This window comes from Emys orbicularis, chromosome 2 (genome assembly GCF_028017835.1).
Source record: "Emys orbicularis isolate rEmyOrb1 chromosome 2, rEmyOrb1.hap1, whole genome shotgun sequence".
In the NCBI taxonomy this organism is placed as follows: Eukaryota; Metazoa; Chordata; order Testudines; family Emydidae; genus Emys; species Emys orbicularis.
In genome coordinates, this window is record NC_088684.1 from 78,885,818 (window position 1) to 78,913,442 (window position 27,625).

Genomic DNA, 27,625 nt, shown 5'->3' on the forward strand with positions numbered 1-27,625 from the left:
CAGAAGGAGATAACAGAAAATAAAGCTGTTTACTAGAAAACATGGAGATTCCCATAGCAATGTGAAGGATAACAATTCAAGAAGAGTAGGAGATGGGCAACTTGAGCAGGATCACAAAACCAAAGTGACTCACACAGCCGTCTCTTCTTAACAGGGTATTTGTGTGATAATATATAGCAGAAAACTGCTGAAGTGTAAAATATAACCTCTGCACCAGCAGCTATTCTTCACATCTAGCATCTTGCGAATTCACAGGCTTTATCCTGCTCACGGTATTTTTCTCGGTCAATTTTTTTCTTCGGATTCAGTTCATTTATTTTATTATTTCTCATAAGCTTTTGTCTTTAACTCCAGTGTGTCACTACATGAAGTCAGAGAGCAGCAATTTTCAAACCGAACTGCAATCTTTTCCCTCTTGAGGATTCCAAATTTCTACTAATGGCAGCAGAATCATTTCTGAGGGAATATTTTGAACTGTTTAACGAGAGCAAAAGATGGGCTGCTGTTCATTAACTTTCAGATTCTTCATTTGCAAGTAAAGAACACAAATCACTTAAAGAAGATAGGATGGGAGAAAAGTGGAAGACACTTAGACTCACAAAATTACTTCTAAATGACTATGCAAATTATTAAAAAAGGAAGAATCCCTCCTCCCCCAAAATACATTCAAATGAATTGCTAAAGAATAAATGTTAAACCGAGACAACTTCCACTGGCCTGAGTATTTGTGAGACATGCCAGAAACATAGATGCTTTTCAAGAACGAATAAATCCCTACTCAGCAGAATACATACTATTTTCCTAATTATGAATGCAAATATCATGTAAGTCCTTAAAAGTCCAAAGACTACAGTTCTATAGATGAAAACCAATCCTGCAGAATCAGGCAGAGGTATAGGCAGTACCAGGGCCGACTCCAGGCACCAGCTTGGCAAGCAGGTGCTTGGGGCGGCCACTCTGGAGAGGGGCGGCAGGTCCAGCTATTCGGCGGCAATTCGGCGGACGGTCCCTCACTCCCACTCGGAGCGAAGGACCTCCCGCCGAATTGCTGCCGCAGATCGCGATTGCGGCTTTTTTTTTTTTTTTTTTTGTGTGTGGCTGCTTGGGGCGGCCAAAACCCTGGAGCCAGTCCTGGGCAGTACCTTTGAGTGGAAAAACAATAGGCAATAGAGAAAAGATAAGAAAAGAAACAGAGAACAAAACATTCCAGCAGAATTAAGTTTTCTGCACTTAAAAATAGATTAAAAATCTCCTATTTATTATTTCATAAGTTTCCCTTTCCTGAACTGGGGGAGCATTACCTCAAGTGGATAGATTTTTGGGGGGGACATTCCTTACTAGAAATTACTATCAATTGTATTTGATGCGCATACATGAATGCACATCCAATTTAGAAACCTGCCTGGCATGCACAGAAGGATGCAGCAGAAACATATCTGGTTTCCAGCAGAATTTCATTGAAATGTACATGGTCCCTGTAGAATGTTTCAATTTTGTTGAAGTTGCAAATTCCAATGTTCTGCTGATTTTTTCCCCCAACCAGCTCTAATCTCAACAGATGTTGACTAGACCTGGTTTGACCAACAAAAAGAAGACTCCCCCCCCCACACCAAAAAAATATCCCCTCCCCCCAAAATTTCCATTTCCAGTCCAAATATTAATGGTCATCTAGGTTGAAATCTCTCCTGCTAGTAGTGCCTTAGAAGTAAAATGTCTGCTTACACTGCACAAATATTTTTTCTTATTAAATTCTTTACAGAAATGAAATGACATTTTTTTTCATCACCTTCTCATTCCATGAATTGCTGCATGAGACAGAACTCTTAGGGGATTCTTTGGTTTTGTTTTACTCAAGGCTGAAAGCTTGGAATGTGTTTTCTGAGTAACTTCAAGGGCAAATTCAGTAGAGTAGGGGTTTGAGAGACACCATTTAACAAATTCTATCAACCCAACAACCCCAACCCAAAATAAGTAATATATTTCACTCAGTGCCAGGGAGCAGAGGGAGTCATTTCTCTCTAACTCCTTTCTAGATTAAGCTGGACCTGTATGCATATTCTCTATCTCCACCTTAGTGATGAGCATAAACCTCAAAGGGCTCAAAAGTTCTGCTCATTCTCCATACGTCATGAAAAGTGTGGATGTTTTCCAAAGCCTATGCAAACGATACATACGTTGAGACCCCCCAGTTGTCTCCTGGCTCCTCTGCTCTTTGAGAACTAGTTGCTTGGCTCAGCAAGTCTGACAAGTGCTCTGCAGAGATATTTATGCCACTCCATTTAAATCTGTGAAGTGCAGTCCACTCGGACTGGAACAGCCTCAGTGTGAGAAATCTGAGAGGAGTATTATCTAGCCCTCATTTGGGAGATTTGAATGTAAGAAATCCATGTACAAAATCACACAAATACACACCAGAGGCTGGAACTGGAACACTTGCTCTTCAGCTCAGACCCACCCCAGCTACAGGCTAGCTCCATTATTTGGCTGCAGGAAGCGGGTTTCTTATAATCTCTTGCAAGTCAGTCACTAAAGAACAATATCACACATTCAGATACACCAAGCCAGTACATTTGGCGTTTGTTATGGACCTAGAATAGATGTTGGAGTGCCAGAAAAAACTGCTTCACCACCCTTCCCACAGCATGCCTGTAAGTATTATGCCTAACATTGGCATAATGCCTCCAGGTGCTATCCCCCAAGCTCTGCAACCACTTCTCCCTTTCCAGCATCCTATTGCCCCCAACACAGCATAATATGGCCCAGTTGTACATATAAACTTCAGATGTAAGGGCGTGAGGGTAAAGCTCCATGTTCACAACTGTTGGAATCCTGCTAGGGTTTTAAGGAGAAGCCTATTCTACTATAGCATATAACCAACCTGTTGAAAGAGTCTCTGCCTGCTACAGTTATAGTGTATATTTTACTGATAAAATAGTGGATGTTAAGTTATGAGCCTTGATATTTCTCAAGAATTCCTACCAAGATGTTAAACACAAAAATGCATGCAAACAATGCAATGGAAAAAATGTACACCAGGCACCTGCTTTTATCCAGTTTATTTACTTTTGATGCTTATTTTAGCTCTCATTAAAACAACATTTTCACGTCAATAAAAGCATGAACAGCCTTCCTCACCTAACCTTGTACACAACCTTAATATTGATGGGAGAGCTCATCCTGCCTGTCTATAGACTTTAATGAATATTCACATTTCTGAATACACATAATTATTTCCAAAGTACCAACACTGGTTATGCTGCTGGGCTTAAGGAATAATTTTGCAATGTATGTTTGAACTATATGGGGGAAGGGAATCTTTTCATATTTACTTGGACTAATACTTAAAATAGGTATCTGAAGAAGTGAGGTTCTTACCCACGAAAGCTTATGCTCCCAATACTTCTGTTAGTCTTAAAGGTGCCACAGGACCCTCTGTTGCTTTTTACAGATTCAGACTAACACGGCTACCCCTCTGATACTAAAATAGGTTAGTACATTAAAACGCCTGCTAACTACGTATTTGCTGAGAACACACTGCATGAGTGCCAAGAGAAATGAATTTATAGAGTAAAAGCTTCTTCTGCACTACTTGGTATTCAGTTCCTCCCTCCAGCCCCCAACCCTCCCCCCCCACACACACACGCCCCTTGAAATGCACATGAACACCATATATTTTTAGGGGGATTACTGTAGTAGTGGTTCTTACTGACTGTGAACTTAGCCTTTATAGGTCGAGGATCGCTTTTGTACTATAATCCAGAGGGACCTAAAAGCTTACAGTGGATTGAGGCTTGATTTGATTTTTTATTTCAACTTTTGGCTATCCACAAGTCCCGATTGTAAATAGCATATAAATGTATAATTGGAAAAACCAGAAATTCAGTATAAAGTGAACCTCCAAGGTCCACCAACTGAAATCATCAACAACCATGCACTAGTTTTCAGAAGAAAAAAATACTTAGCTGTTGCTAAGTTACAGTGAATACCCATTGAATTACACATGAAGCCTACATTAATTCCAAATACATTCATTATGAGTGGCGGCATTACAAAGAATACCAAATGGATTCAAAATAATGGAAACCTAAATTAAAGAGCTGCCATCGCCTTTTGCTACATGTTCCCTCTGCTTTTGTGGGTATTTTTAAAAATAGCTTAACCGCCATGTGGCGTGAAATATTAAGTAACCTTACTGGTAGCAGTACAGTACAAACCATTTCACTGCCTCTAAGGTGAAAGGAGAAGCAAGAAATGCGAAGTAAGAATTCATGGGACAAAAAGGAGAAGAACAGCTGGTTTGTGCTGATATGTGCTACTGAATTCTACCACATAATAGCTATTTTTTGTGTATTTAAATATGTCAAAACTTGTCGCTCTTTGTCTGCTATTGCCACTGTTGGAATTATGCTTATTTGTGCTGGACTCAGGTAGCTCATGAATGTAGTGCATCTTGTACCAACTGGGAAAGACTAATCATTGCCAGTTCCATAGTCAGCTCTAAAACCCATGTGTCTGATGGCTTTGTGATTTGATATAGCACTGAACTTGAGCAGCTCAATTGAAGTCACTGCCACCGCCTTCCAATGGAGGAGACACTGTGTTGACTCCATGCACATGGGCCAGCTCCTCAGGTGGTGTATCAGCTTCTATCAGCCACTTTACACTAGCTAAGGATCTGGCTCATAAATTTCATCCTTTACCTGCATGTGCACTCCACTGTACTGCTACCACGTGAACCACGTCTGTGAATAAGGCTGGGTCAACACATGAGGCCTGCAACAGGACTGGGATCCCGTGGGTCCAGCAGGACCCACTGTCATTATAGTGGGAGCAGGTAAAATGTACTTTATTGCAGGTGGGATTGGGTGGGCAAAAAAAACCAGACTGCGGTCATTTGCAGGAAAACATTGAATTTCTTGTCGGTTTGCCACAAATAGAATTTCAGCAATGTAAAGCAAGGTGTTTTTTTTTTTTTTTTTTTTTTTAATTAAGGTTTTAATTTAAGCAAGGGACAGAAAGAGTTTTGAAGTCTATTATAACAGGAGTTAAAGTATTTTACATGGTTTAAGCAAGATTCGTTTTATTCTTTTAGCAGTAAAATTGTGTCTGAATTCCCTTTATATATCTAATATGTTAACCGACTTTTTGTATAGCATGGGGAAAATGTTTCTCTTGCAGGATTTGTGGAATGTAAGGTTTCTGCAGGTGGGAGAGGGATAAAAATGAAAAAAACAAGGCAGGTGGGTATTGCAGGGCGGGACAGGATAGTCCCGCACAGGGCTCTAGTCTACACCCCCACATTTTGCTGGCATAGCTATGTCAGTCCAGGGTGTGATGAGGTGTGAGCTCTGAGTGACATAACTTTGCTGGCAAAAGCCCTTAGTGCAGGCAAAGTTATAATTGTAAACAAGTCCTTTTGCCTGTATAGTTTACTCCGTTCAGGGAACTAGTTTAAGTTATACTGGTAAAACAATATCTATATTGGCAAACCCTTTCAACTATAGAGAAGGCCTAAGCAGGGAATAGAACACTGAGGTCTGTGGAATTAGTAAGAGAACACCGATTGGCTTCATGATGAGGAAGAGACAAGGTGAATGGGGAGCAGGGAAAGATAAGATGGGGAAGTGAGACAAGAAGATAAGAATGAGGAGAAATGAGCTGGGGTGGATAGAAGGAAGGGGAAGAGGATCTAAAATGCAGAAGACAAGGGACAAGAGATATAACTGCGGGAGGAGATCAGGAGGTCAGAGGAAGAAGGAAACTAATGTGGGGAAGGGAACATAGGAATCCCATATTGGATCAGACTAGCGGTCCTATATCCTGTCTGATAGTGGCCGGTACCAGATGCTGCAGAGGACGTGACCCTGCAATAGGCAGTCACAGAATAATCTGCTGCCAGAGAAAATTTCCTCCAGAACCCTAATGCTCTGAAATATGAGGGTTTATCCTCTTCCACGAATTCTTGTTTATTATAACTAGTGACAATGTTTGAAAAGCACCTAGCACATTTTTTATTTATTTATGTATTTGGATTTATGCAAATGTTAAAACAGCACAGCTATCCATACACTCTAGACAGCTTTAACATAACTCAAAAATACATTATATATAAAGTCTTTAAAGTACAGCCATGCAATTCAATATAATCCACCACCAATCAAGGCAACATTAAGTTCCAGTTCCACTCCAGCAATTCCCTACCATTACAATCCACATTTCCTTCTAAAGCCTCTCTTCTCCCTCAGTCCTACTGTCAAATGTCTAAGGGGAAAATAGGAATGTAGGAACTTTCCAGCATACTCTGAAAATAATCAGATTCAGGCAATTTGGGACCAAAAGGAAGTTAGGGAAAATGAATTTCAAAACCTTGGGGAACAGAACAACCTGCTAACAGTCCTCATACCAGTGGAAAAGAAGCATAGTTGGGTGTCATCTGTACTATATTCATGGTCCTGGAGTTCATGACATTTTATCTTTATTCCAGCTGATTTCACATACATGGCACAGAAGAGGATTGAAAGTATTGAGCCCTGCAACATATGTACTGTACGTATGTGCCTGTCTCCTAGCTTGGGCCATGCGAGCTCTAACAAATACCTTGGCACAGTGGGGAAGCTGGTCATATTTTGTATTTTGCTGAATCAGACCCAAAGAAATCTGCCCTCCCCACCACAATTCTGGCAACATATTTCCAATAGAGGCTGTAGCTCTAGCTGAAACCAAGGGTTATTTCTTACTATCCCATAGAAAATAACCTGTGTATCAAGTTCTGGGGAAGACTGTATGACTATAATCTGCTTTTGAAATCTGTGAGCACCAGAGGATCCTTTCATTCTACCCATTGCACACAAGACATTCAGAACAAAGCAAAATAAGGCTTCAGGGCAGATATAGCAACACTTGACAGTTCAACATATGCCCAATTTAAGCCTATGCTGTCAGATTAAAATAAATGTTTTGTAATATCCACCCTTCTCTGCCCAATCATTTCCCTTCAGCAGGTGAGAGCCATGAAAGAAGCTATTCTTTCTTGTACAGACCAAGTAATTGGCATTTCTCTGGCTGGGATTTCTCATCAGACTCAAGCTCCTTGTGTATTTGTTTGTATGCCTCAGACTCACCATTGTGATTAATTTATATCTGCCATTGTCTGGGCAGAACCAAAGACTGATATAGTGCTTGATAACTGGCAGAAGTGTCCAAGCACTCTAGACAAGCACATTTATTGAGTTCATTTCCCTATCCCCTTCTGTAGCAAGCACTATTCCTATTTGTGACGTTGGGTATTTCAGGAAACACTAAATAAATAACCACCAACTCCTGTGGGTTGTGAGAGACACACATGGCATCACTGCAATAATTGAATTTCAGAGTATTCCTATTATAAACCCTGTCTGCTTTTTCTCCTTAGGACACTGACTCAGGCAGCTTCACTCTCTTGATTGCAGTCATTCTGTTGGGGTGATGCCAGAGAACAAGGAAAAGGCTGCCCAGTAAAATATCATCCTTCCTCTATCATTCTCGCTGTCACGAATACCTGGGACGAATGCCTTGGCTTTGTCTTGCAGAATAAATAACAACAACTTGATTCTTTGTAAGGGCAAATTTTCAATTACCCTTCCCGAGTGTCATTAGAGATGGATTCCAAACTCTCCAAGCCAAGGAATAACCTGAAGAGGGAAGACCTAGGCAATGAATAAAGCGAAATGCTAAGGTATTGTGCAAATAAACAATGCTTTGCCATTTTATTGCATGAGAGTCAGCCTGAGAGCCAGCCTTCAGAGGAATGCAGTGAGGGAATGCTGGCTGAAAGTGTACTCTACTTTCATAAACTTAACCAAATTTCCGCTCTGGCAGCCACTGTGAATACTTCAAACTCTGAGTCAAATACGGCAAGCTTTAACTCAGTTTATCAGTATGAGGAAATTAGTATCCCTTCATATGTAGTCTCTTTGTTAACTCCTTGCCTAATTAGCCTGATTGTTGTGCACGATTAAAACTATTTTTGTGTCAAGAGCGAGAATTTAATAGCTGTAATTTGACCACAGCGTCAAATACTATGGCTCTGTTCCCAAGGCCAGCTGACTGTCCTCAAATCCTACAAAATCAGGCCCAATTACTCACACAACAGTCTGTCCCACAGGGCTCCAACTAGGAATAAAACATAAAATCATCATCCCCAATTATGTTCTCAATTTGCCAATTGTAAGACAATGAAACAGCCATGTTGATATGGAGAGCTAAGCAAACTATGGCTCCACAGGCTTGTTAAGTGTCTTCTTCGATGCTTTTGTTGTACAGCCCCTACTGCAGCTAACAATAAAGGACATGAGAGTAACAGAAAGGGCTTTTCTGATGATTGTTCTCCTCCTCTTTGGCTTTTAGTGCTAACAGAAACAGGTTAGCACACGAGGAAGGAGCGCTGTAAAGGGGAAAACAAATATGACCCAGGAAGAGAAAGACCCGAAGAAAATGAGAGGATGAGAATTAGAGAGATTGGAAGGGAAAAAAAGAGGGATAGATTGAGAGAGAAAGAGAGTGGTAAAATGGAGAACAATGAGAGAGCAGAAACGAGAGAGAGACAGAAAGAATGCAACAAAGGGAGAAGTAGGCCTTGTCTATAGCATCACCACTCGCTTTTCCACTGTGAGGGCAGCTCTCATTCTGGTGTCTTTATGCCGCAGGGCAGGGGCGAGCTCTGCACACAGTTCCAGGAAGGTGGCTTTGCGCATCCAAAAGTTCTGCAGCCGCTGCTCGTCATCCCATATCTGCATCACAATGCAATCCCACAACTCTATGCTTGTTTCCCAAGCCCAGTATCAACAGTCCACTGTGGCAAACTGGTCCGTGAATGCCAGCAGTAATCTTGAATTATCTGTTTCCATGGCAGACAGCAGGGCAGGCATCACTGATTCCCTGTTTCGCAGCTTATGAAATACTGCAGGACCAGCTGCATTGTGTTCATAATGTTCATTGCCAGAATGGTTAGCAGCTCAGGCATGCTATCAGGCAGAGATGGTGGGTGCACAGTTTACAAGGGCTGTTGAAAAATGGCACAAAATGAAGTAGGAAGCCCATGGAATGCTGGGACGGAAAGAACTGCATCACAGGATGGCAAGCACGTCCCCATGATGCACTGAGATCCATTCCCAGCGGCAGAGGGTGACAGAGGTTGGTGAGTTCCACTGTGGGATAGCTACCTAGGATGCAACACTCTGTCTGTCGATGCAAGAGCTCAGCCAATACAAGGAACATTGTTTGGATGTGCTCCGTCCATTTTATTAAAGCGACTTCTGATTGTTGACAAAACTTAAGTTGGCTTAACTGTACTGAAGCAGCGGAAGAAAGTTATGTGGGAGACAAAAAATATAAGGCCAACTATGGTTGGCTTTCAGTGAATGCTCTAGTGTTGAGAGGGCAAAGGGAGGCTTTACTTTCCCTGAGTTGCACAGGAGACAGCCATAAATGGGCTGCAAGCACTGAGGAGGAGTGTGATAGAGGAACCATTGTCACAACTGCCAGCCTATATTTCCACAAGGTAAACCTTTTTAATGGGGTAGCAAAAGCCAATGATAATCACATTAGTTTTCCTAGTGGCACTGTGATTTAGAGGGGCCTGGTGTGTCCCTCCATGCCACATAAACACTACAATTACTCCACAGGCTTTGGATGACTCATATTTTTCAGAAAAAAACAGCTGAAATATGACATATAGTTCTCTGAAAATGTGTATTTATTCATTGTTCTAAACGTTGGAGAGTAATGATTTTTAACATCCTCTCTTCCTTATTCTTGTTGATCCCTGTAGCTTTTTCTTCCTGTAGCTTCTTTCTTTATCCTGATTTTTCTTTTTTCTCCTTTCTGTCTTCGTGTCTCCTTGAAAACTATTGAAATATGATCCCTTAGTGCATGGATCAGCTCTGATAAAAATGACTAGTGTCAGGCATATAATTACCAGAGAACTGTTTGTTTAATGAATTTAGCCCCTATTCTGTTCATGACTTACCTGGGATTCATGACTTAGACCATTATAAGTTTGTTCATTATTTGAAATTGCTTATTGAATGTTTTCTGCAAACATATTCAGCTTATAGATTACTTGAAAACTATTCACTATAATTATTGCCATGAGTATATAACAGAGTCAATATAAGTCACAGGCATCACAGGCCTGTTGCTATGACTCCAAATCCTGAAATCACTAGTTTCCTTCCCACCAGAACCAGACCTGATGGCGCTGACTCCCCATGACATCACCCCCAGACACAAGGAGTGCCCTGGCCATGAGTTACCTATGACACTGTCAAGCTGTCTGGAATGGGTGCCAACCTCAGGGCAGACTGTTACAAACCAGGGCACAAACCCCAAACTGGTTGTGTGTTCTATAGTTAGATTTCACCAACCAAGTATGAACTCTTCAAGCACTGTAGCAGCCTTAGCATGGAGTCCCAGAAAGTCCCATTGGGGACTCTGATCTATCTTGCCACCCAGGCAAGCTTGTCTTTGTGATAGTTGGTCCCTAACACCAAAAATCACAACAATATTCAAGTTAGTCCCAGTCCCAATGGACCAGTTACTTACCCCAGGTCAATTGTACCTTGGATGTGTCACCAAAGACAACACTTGTAGCCAATCCTGTAATTAACTAAAGATTTATTAATTAGGAAAAGGTAATATGGTTTAAGCAGGTAAACATGCACACAAATGAGTTACAGTCATAGGTAACAGAAGCTGCTGGTAGTGTGAAAGCTCTATGTGTCCTTTAGGGCTAACCTAAGCTAAGCAGCTTCGGGATCCCTTGCTTACACTTAGAAATATTGACCTCTCCAAATTCCAAGCAGCATAGTGATACAGATCCTTCTGGTCAGGGATTTTTATTCACTCCTCCCAGAGTTCTAACTGTGATGGGACAAAGATTTGTGCATGTCCCCTCTTCATGGGTGTGTGTGGGGGGAGCAATCAACAGAGTCTTTCCCCCACTGACATTCCATATTGGTTCATCTGGTGTCTATAGGCCTTTTTTGTTTGGTAGGAAATGACACCTCTTTTGATAAACCAGTACTCATACTTGGTAATGCTTCTATCATGACTGTGGGGGGTCTCAAAGAAAACACTTTTAGAGTTTTTATAGTTACAAAGTAAACACTTAAATATTACCTTATAATATGGGATACAGATATTATAAGTGAGATTAATGCATGCAGCAACTCACAAGCATTTCATAAAGTCCAAACATTAAACATATCTCTATAAATCTAATGCCTATTTTAAGAATACTATCACACAGGTGAGCCAGCCTGGTTTCCAGCTATGCATTTGTCAGTATTCAGTAAGGACTAGGGGCCTCGGCATGAGCTGGCACCTGGTCTGCCAGCCTCACAGACACCAAGGTGAATTTATTCTAATTTTGAAGTATTTTTGTCTAGCCCTACATGATGAATCTTCTGGGTTTAATGGAAACAGCAAAATTTGGTACTTTAGCCAAGTGCTACTGAGTCCTGATTACCAGAGACCAAAGCTTTATTCTGAGCTAATGGAAGATTCTTCTGGCAATATTGTAAAATGAAAACACCTGTTGTTGTTTATATTTTTTTAAATTGTTATATCTGTGTTACAGACACCATTAAAGTAATTGGACCAATCATCTCCTCCACTTGTGTCAGAGTAGACTCATATCAGACACCATTCGGGTTTTGGAGGGACACTCAAGGGATAGCAGCAGAGCAGTGTGGCATGCTCCCCTTTCCTTCTGCTGTTCTTTGCATTAGAACAAGAGCTGGCATTTAACATTTATGGTATTTATAGTCAGGCACCACACACTACACAACCAGAACCTCTTTTAAGCTGTTCCCCTTTGCTAGAGTCCATTCCAGACTCCCACCCCTGGGCTTTGCATGCAGAACCCTCCTGCTGCATTTGGGAAGAGAGGAATTCACCCAGAAATCATTCCAGCATCATTTTCAGCACAAACACTCAGCTCTATTAGTAACACCTGGATCAGCAACAGACCAAATCAGTGTCCAAATGTCCCCAGCCCCAATCTCTCTGTGGTGCAAGCTCGGAGTAATGAGTCCAGCTCTCTGCTATATTTTGACATCTCCTGCCTATAGCTGACTGGGCCCTGGGCAGTCAGGCCTAGTGGTGGAAGCAAGAGTTCAGGCTACCAATTAGAGCTGGGTCCAGGGCAGGCAGAGTCCAGGAAACGAGCTGAGGGTCAGTACCAGAGAGACAGAATGAGAGGATCAGACAGCAGTAAGCCAGAGCCAGAGCCAAAAGTCTAAAGCCGGTGGGGACCAAGGGCTGGAGCTGAGGAGAAACAGGGACAGGAAGCAGGAACTGGAACACAGGCTGGAACAAAGCAGAAGCAGGGACTGGAACAAGTGCAAGCACAACTGCAGGCAAGGTAGACACTGGGCAGTTGCTGCTCTCTAATGGGGGCCAGTCGATAAGCAGGGCTGCTAAACCAGGGGCTGTGGCCACTCTGTCAGTTCCAAGTGTAGTGAAGTTAGTCAAGGAGCAGGCCAGGAACTAGTCCTAGCTGGTCTGGTTCCTGACACTGCCATAGTCCAGGTACTGGCCTGGACTTCTCTGTTGGGTTTCAGCTGCCCCCCTCCCCCAGTCTGGTCCCTGGGTCAACCCCTCAGCCAGAGGTGCTCTCTCTCTCTCTCTCTCTCTCTCTCTCTCTTTCAGCTACAGCAACACACAGCTCCAGGCTGCCCAACCACGTGGGACACAATGGAACCATGCATCCATTCAGTCCCTCTGTCCCTGATGAGGGGCCTCCTTCCCTTTGGGTTCTTGGTGATTCTCATTTGCAGCGCAGTGAAGGTTCACAAGAACCACATGTTCTGGCTGTAAAAGCAGCAAAGAGTCCTGTGGCACCTTATAGACTAACAGACGTATTGGAGCATGAGCTTTCGTGGGTGAATACTCACTTCGTCGGATGCATGTAGTGGAAATTTCCAGAGGCAGGTATAAATATGCAAGCAAGAGTGAGTCAGGGTAGAGATAACGAGGTTAGTTCAATCAGGGGGGATGAGGCCCTCTTCTAGCAGTTGAGGTGTGAATACCAAAGGAGGAGAAACTGCTTCTGTAGTTGGATAGCCATTCACAGTCTTTGTTTAATCCTGATCTGATGGTGTCAAATTTGCAAATGAACTGGAGCTCAGCAGTTTCTCTTTGAAGTCTGGTCCTGAAGTTTTTTTGCTGCAGGATGGCTACCTTTAAATCTGCTTTTCTGTGTCCAGGGAGATTGAAGTGTTCTCCTACAGGTTTTTGTATATTGCCATTCCTAATATCTGATTTGTGTCCATTTATCCTTTTACGTAGGGACTGTCCAGTATGGCCGATGTAAATAGCAGAGGGGCATTGTTGGCATATGATGGCGTATATTACCTTGGTGGACATGCAGGTGAATGAACCGGTGATGGTGTGGCTGATCTGGTTAGGTCCTGTGATGGTGTCGCTGGTGTAGATATGTGGGCAGAGTTGGCATTGAGGTTTGTTGCATGGATTGGCTCCTGAGTTGGAGTCACTACGGTGCGGTGTGTAGTTACTGGTGAGAATATGCTTCAGGTTGGCGGGTTGTCTGTGGGCGAGGACTGGCCTGCCACCCAAGGCCTGTGAAAGTGAGGGATCATTGTCCAGGATGGGTTGTAGATCCTGTTCCCTAGGCCAGAACTGGCTCTCAGCCTGTTGTGTCCCTGCAACAGCAGTCACAGAGGCCACAGTGCCTGTGCCATTGCTGCCTTGGCCATCCTTTCTTCTTAACAAGACAGATTGCCACAGGACAACTGGGGCAGGATTCCCTGCCGCTTCTCTACCTCATCAGAATGTGGGGGGAGAGGAGGGAAAGGGAAGAGTGAAAGAGACCAATTCCTCCTATTTGCTCATCCCCTTCCAATCAGATCTTAGGGAGCAGGGCTAGCTTTTATAGTATTGCTTCTGTTCTCCGGAGCGGGACTTCATACCTTCACCCTGTAGCCTGACTGACCTGCCCCCTGCAGTCTGGAGCCCTGCTTTCCAAAACGGAGATTTCCCTTTGGGTTCTGAATCCACATGCCACATCCTTACACAATAACAGCAGCTGCTACACACATTCCTCACTGAAGGTACATGATAAGTTAGGGCTCTACAGGTCGGTAGAGTGCATAGTACAACAGGTTTGGGCGGTAGCTGTAGCTAGGTAAAATAACACTCTTTGTGTTAGTGTTATCTTATACTTCTTCCTCTTCTATACCTTTTACCCTTCCTGCCTGCTAGGAAAAGAGACTGAGGCACAAGCTGGTAGAAGCTACGGACCATTGGCTAATGAGGGACTTGGGCTGTGATGGGAGGGAAGAGTGGGCTGAAGAAGCATTTGGAGTTCTCTGTAGATCTCAGAGCATACATTTATCAGGAAGACTAAGCCTCCTGCTCTCTCTGTAGTGAGCAATTCCTTCTCCCACAGCTTGTAGGGATAATCTGAAGGAAACCATGCACATTAATACATATAGGGCACACATGGCAAAATTTCTGTTGATTTCTATGGGACCAGGATTTTGCCCATGGTGTTTCCTGGCCCTTAAGTTAGTTATACCCCTGGAGCAGATGGTATGTATCGTACTTTAATCTACATTTTCCTCTGTTTAGCATCCTGCCAAAACAAAAACCATTTAGCAAGGAAGAATAACATAATTAAATCCCTATGGTGAGTCTTTCATTTTGAAGAGAGGAATATCTCAGTGAGCAATATCACTAACATTAAACATTAAACTTGCATTAATGATAGACACCAGGGTGCAGATACAAAATCACAGATTGAATGGATATGATGTTTGGACTATCATTGAGATAAATTGAGAACATGCTGATATTTTGTGATTTAGCAAGAGATGTGAGAAAAATCATTTACTCTATTAATTCATTATTCATAATGCTAAGTTAATTATGAGTTTATTAAAGATCATTTATTAATGGCAATTTATTTACATGGAACTTTACTTCCTGTGATGAAGATCTTACTCAAATATTTATTTTTATTATAATTTATATACATCTATAGATGTAAATTGTCCTTTACACAGCAATTTAGAAATGGTTTTATTCCAATTGTATTGAGAAGATCTACACTTCAGGCCATGACAGAGTAATTGTTACAGGAAAAGTAATGAACCACTTCCTGTGGCAATTCCTTTATATGTACAACTCATCTATTTTTTAACAAATTTATTGACAATGAAATTGAATCATTATAATAATGAGCACTTACCTGATGCTTTGCATTCTTAAAGAACTTAAAAAATTTAACTGAGGAATGCTTAAAAATGATCACTGGAAGTATATTACATTTCCAGATTGACTTCAAGCCAAAAAACTCCCATACAAAATGATATTTACTATAATTACTTTAGAGAGGAGGGACACTTTGCCCAGTTTAAAAGGAATGCTTTAACTAAGTCAGATTCAATAGATAAGCAAATAACACTGGTCTACAATTTTTGAGAAGTTGTCTGCTTCAGAGATAAAATGTGCTATTTATTATGTATTTTGATGTGCTGAATTCAAATATGACAATTAAAACAACTGATTGGCTACTGTTTCTAAGATATTTAAGTTTTTACATTTTATGTCTATGTATATTGTGTAGATAGTAGAGTTTTAATCATAAATTGTAAACCTAGGTCTTTTCATGTGGTTATGGTTGCTTTACATGATAATATTTCACCTGTCCTGTTTATGTAACACTTTAAAAATCAGCAAAAGGGTTATATAAATAAAATTTATTATGAAACAAAAGGCAAAAAACTATTCTGTACATAGTTTAGTCCTATTCAGTGTCTACTCGGCGCTTCTTGGCTTGTCTCTTGTATTCATTAAATGGAGCATCTCTTGTCACTGTCCAGCAATAGTCTGCAAGCATTGATGGGCTCCATTTGCCCTGATAGCGTTTCTCCATTGTTGCAATGTCCTGGTGAAATCGCTCGCCATGCTCGTCGCTCACTGCTCCGCAGTTTGGTGGGAAAAAATCTAGATGAGAGTGCAAAAAATGTATCTTTAGTGACATGTTGCAACCAAGGCTTTTGTATGCCTTGAGGAGGTTTTCCACCAACAACCTGTAGTTGTCTGCCTTGTTGTTTCCAAGAAAATTTATTGCCACTAACTGGAAGGCTTTCCATGCCATCTTTTCCTTGCCACGCAGTGCATGGTCAAATGCATCATCTCGAAGAAGTTTACGAATCTGAGGACCAACAAAGACACCTTCCTTTATCTTAGCTTCACTTAACCTTGGAAATTTTCCACAGAGGTACTTGAAAGCTGCTTGTGTTTTGTCAATGGCCTTGACAAAGTTCTTCATCAGACCCAGCTTGATGTGTAAGGGTGGTAACAAAATCTTCCTTGATTCAACAAGTGGTGGATGCTGAACACTTTTCCTCCCAGGCTCCAATGACTGTCGGAGTGGCCAATCTTTCTTGATGTAGGGGGAATCTCTTCCACGACTATCCCATTCGCAGAGAAAACAGCAGTACTTTGTGTATCCAGTCTGCAGACCAAGCAAGAGAGCAACAACCTTCAAATCGCCACAAAGCTGCCACTGATGTTGGTCATAGTTTATGCACCTCAAAAGTTGTTTCATGTTGTCATAGGTTTCCTTCACATGGACTGCATGACCAACTGGAATTGATGGCAAAACATTGCCATTATGCAGTAAAACAGCTTTAAGACTCGTCTTCGATGAATCAATGAACAGTCTCCACTCATCTGGATCGTGAATGATGTTGAGGGCTGCCATCACACCATCGATGTTGTTGCAGGCTACAAGATCACCTTCCATGAAGAAGAATGGGACAAGATCCTTTTGACGGTCACGGAACATGGAAATCCTAACATCACCTGCCAGGAGATTCCATTGCTGTAGTCTGGAGCCCAACAGCTCTTCCTTACTCTTGGGTAGTTCCAAATCCCTGACAAGGTCATTCAGTTCACCTTGTGTTCTGAGGTGTGGTTCAGAGGAGGAGGATGGGAGAAAATGTGGGTCCTGTGACATTGATGGTTCAGGACCAGAAGTTTCATCCTCTTCCTCTTCCTCGTCTGACTCAAGTGAGAATGATTCTGGTGCATCAGGAACCGGCAGTCCTTCTCCGTGGGGTACTGGGCGTATAGCTGATGGAATGTTTGGATAATGCACAGTCCACTTTTTCTTCTTTGACACACCTTTCCCAACTGGAGGCACCATGCAGAAGTAACAATTGCTGGTATGATCTGTTGGCTCTCTCCAAATCATTGGCACTGCAAAAGGCATAGTTTTCCTTTTCCTGTTCAACCACTGGTGAAGATTTGTTGCACAAGTGTTGCAGCATATGTGTGGGGCCCACCTCTTGTCCTGATCTCCAATTTTGTAGCCAAAATAAAGGTGATAGGCTTTCTTAACCAGAGTGGTTATACTGCGCTTTTGTGATGCAAAAGTCACTTCACCACAAACATAGCAGAAGTTATCTGCACTGTTCACACAAGTACGAGGCATCTCTGCTCACTTTGGCTAAACAGAAATGTGTCCCTTTGCAAAATCAAACACTGACAAATAAGAAAGCACGACACTGTATGATTTCTAGAGCTGATATAGGGCAATTTGTTCAGCAGAGTGATGTAAGCTTCGTTATGATTGCATCATCCATGACTTCTAGGAATAACATGATGCAATTCATATCATGTATGACGCAATACCAGCTTCAGATTGCATCATTCATTGTTTTGTCTAAAAAGCAAGTACTGTCCAAACCCAGTCATAGATTTATTCATAGATCCAGTCAAAGATGTATTTTAGTCATTTCTGGTTTAAATTGAGATCCCTTCCCTTTATAACTCACTTATCCTCCGCCATTCCCAAGTCAAGGGTCGTATATACTGACCCAATAGCATATCTTGAAAACTAGAGCCAATCAACAATTTTAAGCATCATTTTCGTTCTCAGTGAGCCAGAATTAGTAAAGTTTGACTACATTTATTTCAGAAGCATTTTGGCTGTAGAGCAGTGTAATCTTAGTATAATTGTTTTCTTCATCAGGACAAAAATGCTATTCTGGGCAATGTTAGTCCTATTAGAACAGTTAGTTCCATCTGTAAATAGAGCATCATAGAAAAGTAGGACTGAAAAGTACCGTGATAGGTCATCTAGTCCAATCCCCTGCACCAAGGGAGGATCAAGTATTATCTAGACCAGTGGTGGGCAACTTGCAGCCCGCGGGCCGCACGCAGCCCGTCAGGGTAATCGGTGGCAGGCTGTGAGACAGATTGTTTACATTGACGGTCCACAAGCATGGCCGCCCGCAGCTCCAAGTGGCCGCGGTTTGCTGTTCCCAGTCAATGGGAGCTTCAGGAAGCGGCGCAGGCCGCAGGGAATTGCTGGCCGCCACTTCCTGCAGCTCCCATTGGCCAGGAATGGTGAATCGCGGCCACTGGGAGCTGTGGGCGGCCTACCAGCGGATTACCCTGACGGGCCGCGTGTAGCTGCAGGTTGCCCTCCACTGATCTAGACCATCTCTAACAGTTGTTTGTCTAACCCAGTGGTTCTCAAACTATAAGTCAGGACCCCAAATTGGGTCATGACCCCGTTTTAATGGGGTCACCAAGGCTGGCTTTAGACTTGCTGGGGCCAAGGGCTGAAGCCGAAGCCCAGGGTCCAGGGCCGAAGCCCAGGGCCGAAGCCTGAGGGCTTCAGCCCTGGGTGGTAGGACTCAGGTTAAATGCTCCCTCCCACCCGCACCCCCCGCCTGTGGCTGAAGCCCTTAGGCTTTGGCTTTGGCCAAACCCCACCTGGGGTGGCGGGGCTTGAGCAGGCTCAGGGTTCTGTCCCCCTTTGTGGGGTCGTGTAACAATTTTTTTTGTCAGAAGGGGATTGTGGTGAAGTTTGGGAACCACTGGACCTGTTCTTAAAAACCTCCAGTGATGGAGATCCCACAACCGCCCTAGGTAATTTGTTCCAGTGCTTAACTACCCTTACAGTTAGGAAGTTTTTCCTAGTGTCTAACCTAAATCTCTCTTGCTGCAATTTAAGCCCATTGCTTCTTGTCTTGTCCTCAGTGGTTAAGGAGAACAATGTATCACCCTCCTCTTTATAACAACCTTTTATATACTTGGAGACTGTTATAAATAAAGATATCCTATCTCCTAGAACTAGAAGGGACCGAAAGGTCATGGAGTCCAGCCCCCTGCCTTCACTAGTAGGACCAAGTACTGATTTTTGCCCCAGATCCCTAAGTGGCCCCCTCAAGGAATGAACTCACAACCCTGGGTTTAGCAGGCCAATGCTCAAACCACTGAGCTATCCCTCATGTCCATTTTCATACTTCTCTTCTCCAGACTAAACAAACCCTATTTTTTCAATCTTCCCTCATAGGTTGTCTGGACCTTTAATCATTTTTGTTGCTCTCCTCTGAACTCTCTCCAATTTGTCCATATCTTTCCTGAAGTGTGGAGTCCAGAATTTCACACAATATTCCAGTTGAGGCCTTATCAGTGTGAGTAGAGGAAGAATTACTTCTCGTGTCCTGCTAATACATTCCAGAATGATGTTCGCTTTGGCTATGAAACAACTTAAAAAAGAAAGAAATCCAATTTCAGTAGAGGGAAAAAAGCCACATTTGGAAAAGAATGATTCCATGGCACTTGTCTTCCATACTTCCCAGCAGTCATGGTAGTTTTTCAGTGATTTCTGAAGCTAATTGTCAACAAGAAATAATAATTTATAAAGCAAACACAGTATTGATGCTGCTGTAATCTAGAATGTCTATAGTCTTTCCAATCTCTGCAACTGTTTCCTGTCTATATGTGTGATAGTCTCTGTGAAAGTTAATAGGAAGTCTGACATTGCCTAGTGTCCTAAAGAATATCAGAGGCAAATTGTAGGAGAACTTATTTATTTAACAAATAGTGCTCCTTATGGAGCACAGTGCATTTCTTGTGCATGTTTTCTTAAAATATCCCTTTATTCTGCTTCATGTGGTGTGTAGTTTGAATGTTCAGTGTTTTGGTACAGCACACTGAGGTAAAGACCAATACAAACTGATACCTTGACAAGAATAGATTCTTTAAGGCCCCGGAAGAAATAATTTGCCTGCTCTTTGCAGTGGTTGGTGATGTTTCGCTGCTGAAATCAATCTGTGTTCTGTAAATAAATTGTTAATAAACACTCCTGCTTATTGGCATCAGCCAGAGAAACAGATAAAATCCCCCAGCCAATTACTTCACTGTTCTAGGAATCAAGTAGTTAGCTGATTTGCAGTCAGATACAAAGTCTTTCTATCCTAGGGGGATTCTCTGGGGAATGCTTCCTGAACTGCATACATATCACCCTATCAGAAGAAAAAACACCTCAGCCAGCTGCAAGCTTCTAGCTCACACAATGTCAAAGGGAAAGGCTCAAGGTGCAAAACTTTCATACTAGCTTTCCTAAGGGACACAGAATTTGCTGCTACTAAAACAGGTTTGTCAAAAAAGGACAGCTCATGCAAGTGGCACGAGGGGAAAATAAGTCTCTGATGGCTTTCCCCATCCAATTGAAGCCAAGCATTTGATTTCACCATTTATATTGACAGTAGTTTACATGACACTTTGTAGATGGGTCTTCCAGCTGAAGCATCTATGTGCAAGCATTATGGATTAGGAGGAGAAAGTTTATATTGTCCCTAGGATGTCACTGCTTATGAGCAGACCTGAGTGCATAATAAAGTTACCTTGGAAAAATTGGAACTCAGCTTGCTATATATCTTTATAGACAGCTTTGTCAGAAAGCCAAAGTTTCAGAGAGATTCTTGCCATTTATGCAAGACCCCATGGAAAATCATGGAAAAATACATTTTATTTTCCTAGAGTACCGAGTGAATAATTCATAATGAATCATTTATTAGATGAATTTTACCTCTTTTTCTGTCTCCAGGATGTCTGCAAACAAATCACAATTTTCTCACATTTATTTGTTATTCAAAATTATTTGACAGGTCGTGTGTGTGTGTGTGTGTGAATTTATTACTCTATAGATTGCAATTTGGAATATGAAATTACAGCTTTCCTGCTAAATTGTGACTGGTTATATAAATCACATGGCATTGTTTCTCTTTCTTGATTATATTAGCAAGCAGCTTACATGAGAAGGGCTTTCTTCCACTGAAGTCCGTGGCAAAACTTCATTGAAATCCAGGGCTGCAGGCTCAGAATTAGAATCAGTGTCAGTTTGGAGGGGATTTACAATGTTGGCTCAGCTCTTTTTTTTTTTAATGCTATTGTTTTATTATTAATAATAACAATAATTCATTTTAATTCATTGGTGCCCAATGCCAGAAGACAAGTATAAAAGATATCTTTAAAAAATACATTATGAAAAGTCCCCATGCTCATCTTGCTTAACATGTCTGTAGCATTTGATATAATTGGTCACCAAATACACCTGTGCAACCACCAAGAAGCTCTTAGTGGGAACTTGGTTCCCTATCAAAAAACAAGTTAAGAGGAGATGTTAAACACAAAGCCTCATTCTGGTTTTTTTATCATTCTTACATGAACTTAACTCCATTTGTTTCAGTGGATTTACTCCTGACGTAGGTCAGGTGAGAATTTCACCTATTTCATCCATAAATTTTATGCATTCACACACCAAAGGAATGTTTTATTCTTTCCCTCCAGGAAAAGACATGGGAGGGGAAGGAAATGCTTTATCACTGAAAGATGATTTATCCATGGTCCTCAGAGATCGTAAACTAAAAATGGCCTTCGCATGCTAATCATTCAGACATTAAAACTAGCAAAAAGTACATTTTAAAGCCAAGCTGAAACAAAGGAAAACAGCTTCTGCTGAAATATTGAGTGGATTAGTTGTGGACATGAAAGCAACTGGAGCAACGAGTTGATTTCTAGCCAGGGATTTAGAATTTAAGCTCACAATTAGATTGTAGTACTTTCCAGATCTTATTTGCACCTTCATGAGAAAGGAGGAGGGATGACAGAGAAATGGGGTTGTGGTGTTCTTCATAGTGATAACAAGCATAGGTTGCCCCAAGGAGGAAGGAAAGGAAATTAAAATTGTAGCATACAGCTTGAGCTGGTATACAGTACAGACTGAGAATCAGGCACTGACAGGCAACAACTCCAGGGGAGCTGTCAGTGGTTCCACTCTAAGCTTTTCTAGCAGGTGTCATCCTAAGATAGTGGCACCGAGGAAAGTGGAGACAGGTTGGAGAGAAACTGCAAACGCCACATAACTGAAAGTAAAGATATATATGAGTAGGTGCAATCGCTATGTTGTATGTGCTATACCTGACTTGATCATTAAACTTAGTTTTCATATAAAGTCTCCTTTAAATAAGGAAACAAATTGTGGTGTCTTTTCAAACCTTTTTATCCATGCTGGAGGATGTGGCATTAAACCAAGCAGTTGCTTGTTTGTATGCATCTTATATACAGGAGAAGAAAAGACTTAGTGACATAGAACAGACTCAGGAGAACCAAATGTGTGTGTGTGTGTGTGCATACATGCGCGCACACACTCGCATTTCTTTCAAACCAGCCCTTTTAGACCAACATTCAGTTTAAATGGAAGACAAATTGGTGCCGTGCCTTTGCAGCTGCAGCCATGTTTAGTGCATAAGGTTTCAAGTGATAGGTTCATTCTATTTTTAGTCTTTACTCCTCATTTTCTAATTTTCTCTCATTGCCATATAATTTTATTGTGTAGATTTTATACTCCTCATTCCTCCATTACCTTGCCCTTCAGACACTATTTCGATTTGTGTTCTGCCTGACTGGATCCACAGCATCAGACGCCTCTTTGTCAGATAGTCAGTAGAGACTCTAGTTTTATTGCCCATAACAAATAAAAGTTATCTTCCCTCTTTAAAGCTTATCTGAGACTCGGAGAGTCTACAAGTTCAACAGCACAGTGTTGATGGAAAGCTATAATACCAATGAGCAGATGAGACAATTAGATTGTAACCATTTGTTTAAAGGATTTAGGGTCTCTTTACAGCCTCTGTGAGCCATTATTAGTATTTTATTGCTTTGCCTTGCTGTGGAAGGACAGATAAGATAAAAGATAATTTTTCAGTTTTCTTCGCGGCAAGATCTGGTAGGGGAATCCATTAAAGTGATTTCTGGAACCTATGAGCTACCTGTGTTATGCAGTATTCAAAACCACACATTGCTTCAGAAATGCTCATTAAAGGAAACCAGTGAATTTGTTAGAGCAAACAACTTTGTATTCCATAATATATGTTCCGAATCTACCCTGAGAAGCTGTATCTCAAGAAGCTTGTAGTCACAGATCTTCCTTTCAGCTGAAAATTCCTTTGCTGATAACCCCAATATAATTGTAAATTATTCATGGATATATTTTCTCCATATTGTATAAATTAAATGTTGACAAAAGAAATCTCCCAGCTGTGGGGAGGGAGGAGAAGGAGTTGAGAGTGTATGACACACACACACACACACAAGAAAAGGAAAAAAAAGACTTTTCAAAGAGCAAAAACCAACACATCTGAATCTTTATTACGTGCAACTAAATATTGACTGTAACTCCCAGCATCTGAAGAAGCTTTAGGACTCCAAATGCAGGTCAAGAACAAAGGTTTTAAATTCAGCACTGATCTCCCCAACCCCCTGCCGGACAACTTCTGTAACTATAGATAGAAAAATTGTTCTGATAGCCAGCTGGCTACTGACACCTTGCAGGGAATTCATTTCTATTCTTCTGCCTTGTATAAGGCTGTTTCCAAAGGAAGCAACAGCATTCTATGGGATGCATGGAGTTCTTTGGATCACAAGCTGCTCCAAGACAAATTGTACATTTGAGGTCTTCAAGCTGCCTGGAGACTTAAACAAGTCATACTTGTAAGATGCAGTGTCAATTAATATTATTTTCCCCTTTAATTTATTAGACATCACAAACTCCAGAGTTCAAAGCGTGTTCAAGCCTTTCAACTTGAAATGTTAAGAGCTTTACAAAGCAAACATGTTCTCATCCTAAAAGAATGACATTTGAAAAACTATCTTAAAGACTAATAGTACATTTAGATGTTTGCTTACATTTCTAGGCCAAGTAGCATATCACGTTTTTTTTTGTAGAACAATGCTAGTGCTAGTGCTTTTCCCCCCTCCCACTAAAAAGAATTGCAGATAAAAACTTTACTGTAAAACAAGCAAAAACTTGAAGTGACTGAAACTATGACACTGGGAAAAATAAATCTGTAATTGCCAATTATCTTACATTAGAAAGTGTTATTTGCTGCTACTTCTAATTACTACAAGTAAACTTATTCATCTATTTCAAATAGCTGTGTTACAACACAGTAGTGTAATATCTCACTAATTAAGGCACTGCAAATAAGGGAGACAGGCAATTAGGGTATTGCAAATAGTATGATGCATGCAAAAATACCTGTTTCTGGATGTATTAATACAGATTATGCTGGGTTGACATCTCCTAGTCTTGTGTCCACAGGTGGGTGTCACCCATCAAATTAAAGGGGGAAAAGCTGCTAATTGTGGAAAGGAGATCATTAAGAAGGGAAGGAAAAGACAGGTTGTAAAAAACAACAGGGAAAGAGAGACAGAGTCGGGAGGCAGTGTGGGACCATCACTCTTTCAGCTCTGTCAGCAGGACTGCTTTAAAAAGCCAGTGGCAGGCTGCTTCTACACAGATGTATTGATGATGATGCTCTGTGACCACAGAAAGAACAGGAGTACTTGTGGCACCTTAGAGACTAACAAATTTATTTGAGCATAAGCTTTCGTGGGCTACAGCCCACTTCATCGGATGCATAGAATGGAACATATATTGAGGAGATTTATATACACATACAGAGAACATGAAAAGGTGGGAGTTGCCCTACCAACTCTAAGAGGCTAATTAATTAAGATGAGCAATTGCATAGGGCAACTCCCACCTTTTCATGTTCTCTGTATGTGTATATAATATATCTCCTTACTATATATTCCATTCTATGCCTCCGAAGAAGTGGGATGTAGCCCACGAAAGCTTATGCTCAAATAAATGTGTTAGTCTCTAAGGTGCCACAAGTACTCCTGTTCTTTTTGTGGATACAGACTAACACGGCTGCTACTCTGAAACCTGTGACCACAGAATAAATCCCGAGAAAGGCTATTATCATTTCAGGCACAGTGATGACCCATTGCCCAATGAGTGTCCCTGCTGCATTTGGAGAGAGGAATGTGGAGAAGAAGATAAGGGATTCAACCTATGACTGTAGAAATAACCAGCGCCTGTAGGAGGACATAAAACAGATGAAAAAAATCTAAATTCTTTTTTTTTTTTTACTAGCTCTAATGATATCCTAATCTGATGAACACTTCAGTCACCATTGATAAAGGTTTGTGTATGTGTGAGAAGGGAGTAGGTTAAGATTACCATGATGAGAAGATCTTGAGAGGTATCCATAGAGGAGTGTTGCTTTCAAACAAAGAAACCAACCAAACCTCCATTTTTGGTACCTGGTGAACCTTACTTACATGGTTGTGTATGCTGAAAGAGGGCACACAGGGAGAACAGAAAAAGAAAGAAATCCTGTTCCTAGGGAGCCAAGAAAGCAGAATGAAAAATGTGATTACTCTGCCCATATTTTTAAAAGAAGCCCATCCCCTGTCAAAATATCTTGAGGAAAGGGGACAGGATCCAACAAGGCCTTGAGTTGCAGACCTTTAGGTAGGTGGAGCAATTGTAATGTATCTTTTTACTCTTCTTCCAAAGAAAGAGCAGATGGGGTGAAATCCTGAACCGAATGAACTTAGTAGAAGTTTTGCCATTGACTGCAATGGGTCCAAGATTTTTCCCCTGGTGTTTAAAAGTAAAATCTATATTTCCAAAGTTGTCATTTAGATTTTCATGCATACAAAAGTGCTGTCTCAAAAGGGCAGGATGGGCACTTTGAAAATGTGACGCAAGGTGTTTCTTTTATTTACTCTATGTCGGGTAGGAAAAAAAAGTTACCAGGAAGTAATATAGGTATGAAACTTGCCAAAGCATAAGCAAAGCACTCAAATTAAAATATGGTTATGGACAGAAAAATGACCATGTAGAAATAGCAGTTTCCTGTGATGTCATGGATGGAGAGTGGAAATTCCACTTCACAGAGGATTTTGAGATTTCAAAATTTATTTTTGATCAGTTAGGAATGAAGCCTGAAAATGTCAAAATTCTCAAAGAGCAAATTTTAAATGAAAAAAAAAATGGAAAAATGTTTCTGATTCACTGAAATGCTTCATTTTGGTTTCAACATTTTAAAATTTAATATTATATTATTAAATATATAATTTATATATTGCATTATATTATATATATATATAGAGAGAGAGAGATAGACTATTAAATACGATAGAATACAACTTAAGAAAATTTGAAATAGAAGTAATTTTGAACAGACAAATAAAAAAAATCATTTTGGGGGGAAAATTTCAATTTTGCTCTTTGAGAATTTTAAAATTTTCAGGTTTTGTTTCTAACCGAATAAAGACAAATATAAACACTTTGTAAAATCATGGTTCATCAAAATTTAATCTTTTTTCTTGGAAATAAAATTTTTGTGAAATCAACACAATTTCACAAAGTGTTTAGATTTCAATGGATATGCATTTTCCAATGAAAGAATGTTCCATCAATTTTTTTTTGACTAGCCCTAGCGATACCTGCTGAATTAGCTGGAAAAAAAATTGTGCCACTGCAGACCCTCAGAGCCAATAGAGCAGGGATCAGCAACCTTTGGCATGCAGCCCATCAGGGAAATCCACTGGAGAGCCGGGACAGTTTATTTACCTGCAGCGTCCGCAGGTTCGGCCGATCACAGCTCCCACTGGCTGCAGTTCACCGTTACAGGCCAATGGGGGCTGCGGGAAGCAGCGCGGGCCGAGGGATGTGACACATAAACACAGCTCAAAATCCCAAGTGGGCAGCCAAAATGAAAAAAAACAAAACAAAGCATTAGAATTCAGCACTGAGTAAATTTGATAGGAACATCATGATAAAGTCATCTTCATGAAGTCATCTTCACAGACTCACATTTTAGAGCACAATTGTACTTTAAGAGGAAAACAATTTACATGAGAAACAAAGAAATTCCTTCTGTGGTGTACAGGAGAAGGAAAAGGACAGCACTATAGGCATGAAATTAAAATTAAAGATCAGTTCAATCTAGAAAGAATGTTATTAAACATCTATTGTTTGAAGCATTTAAGTAAAAAGGAAGGATAAATAAAGAACTCATCTAAAGACGATAATATCAATGATTGTCGAGAGAGATGGAATTCATCAACCTCAACCACCATCATCTCTAAACCACTAGAGTTTATCACCTACAATCAGAAGAAAAGGAAGATTTAAAGTTAATGGCCAGAGTTAGATTTATTTGGGGCAGGAGCCGAGGCCTAAAACTTTTCTTGACTTTTGCCCTTAAGTTTATGAGCTGGGTGGTGGAAGAGAAAATTGTTCTCCATTCATTGAGTTTAGAGCCCTGGCAAAACTGTTAACAGACTGATATCAGTTTGAGAGTCAGAGAGAATAAAAAAAGTCCATGAAATCCTCAAACTCTAAAGTGTATCATCTTTTATCACATTCCCATACCATCATCATCAGATTAAATTTCCT